Consider the following 1,842-nt stretch of genomic DNA (forward strand, 5'->3'; position numbering starts at 1 on the left):
TTCATATGTATTCTTATGTGAATTGGAACCTAGTATTTTTTAAGACTCTTGAGAGAATATTTTTGCACATAGCTCAATTAAATTTTGTTTTACAAACTTTGCATAATTTATTTTAATTTCGGTTGTATTGATGCAATACCTTATTTAAATTTTTCGTATTTTTTTTGGGAAGTGAATTCATTTCTTTTTGAGATTGGAATGTTATGTGACTAAAAGCTAAGCGAATTACAACAAGTATAGTTATTAATATTTAACTTTAAAGGTTTCGTATTAAGTATTAACTAGAAAATTAGTTATGATTTTTCAAAGTCGAATTATAAAATCTGATTTTCTGCACTACTCTTAAACAAAGTAGAAACTTTGAAAATCTATAACTAATTCTGTGATGATCGGAATTGCATGGGACCAAGTTTAGATTAAGCTTGGAAATATAAGGAGCTACATTGGTGAATTTAAAACATTTTTGTTAAGTTTATGATTTATGGTGAATTTTAGAATTGTGGATTTTAAAATTGATTTTTCTGCAAAAAGTTTAATACAACAGTAACTTGTTTCCTCTACTATAAATTCTACAGTTTGAATTTCTAAATGAATCCAATTTTAAATGGAACTTTATTTTTATTACTTTAATTTTATAATTGTTAGAGTTGTGGTTTTAAAAATATGGATTTTTGAAATAAGATGTATTATGCAGTAAAAATCAGATTTTGTTTTTTAAGTCAGTAAATTCAAAACTTTATAATCTTTAATTCTGGAGTGATATTGAGATGCAATCAATTGGTGGTGAAAGTTGAGTATATGTAGTATATATGAGTTAAATTTCAGGGTTTTATATGTTTTAATAAGTGAGTTATGGGACTTGGAAGATGTTATGTTCAATAGTTTCTAAAACAGAATTCTATATAAAATTACTCAACTTCTAAGTTACATAACTCCTTCATTAAAAATGATATTGACCTGGAATCAACGGGAAAGGAAACTTGGATGAGTGAAGTTGAATCATATTAATTTTTAAGGTAGTTGGATTTAACTTGGATTTTATATTAAGTTTTAAATATCATATGCTACTGCTGTTTTCTGGTTTTTAAGCATTGCAGAGCAATCACAGTTTTTCTTCCATTTCTGAAATTGGAGTAAGTAAAAAATTATGATTTTTAGTTTAGTAAAAAGCTTAATCCAAGACGGTCGTATAGAAATAAAGTTTGTGCAATTCTGAGTTCATTTGATATTTTAAAAACAAAGTTGTAATTTGGCTGCCGATGATTGTTTTGGTGACTGCCTTGGTATGAGATTCAAGAATTGACTTCTAGGATTATAACTTGATTCCCGACCAACCTCGCTCTTGTTTTCATGCAAATTCTTACTTCATTACGTACAATGTCTTTCAAGGTTTTTGATGAAATATTTTACCATTAGTCTAAGTAGTTTTCATTTCACAAATCTTGCATAATCTAGTCCGACTTAAAATTGCTTTAACATGACGCAATAATCTAGTTTTCATTTACGCAATATTTTACTAATTCTCTTGAATTTTGTAAATAATCGCCCTGTTTCCTTTTATAGTTTCTATTGGAGTTCTTTGAAATCAAAATTCTTTCCTATTTGCATTTCGAAATTTTCTTTTTAAATACTTCACGACCTTTGACCATTCTAGCTTGTTGGTGACGTAAACCATTCCTTCGTATTCTTGTGAATTTTATGCTTCTCTGATTTAGTTTCATCTTATTTTGATCTAATTTATGATTACCCTTTTCTTGTTTTCTTTAGAGTTCTTAAATTCAATATCTCTTGTTAAGATGCAAAATGACTCTTTTTTTTTTTTGAAACGTTTTCTCATGCCCG

The sequence above is a fragment of the Arachis ipaensis genome, chromosome B4 (genome assembly GCF_059453495.1).
Source record: "Arachis ipaensis isolate K30076 ecotype BB chromosome B4, ASM5945349v1, whole genome shotgun sequence".
NCBI lineage: Eukaryota > Viridiplantae > Streptophyta > Magnoliopsida > Fabales > Fabaceae > Arachis > Arachis ipaensis.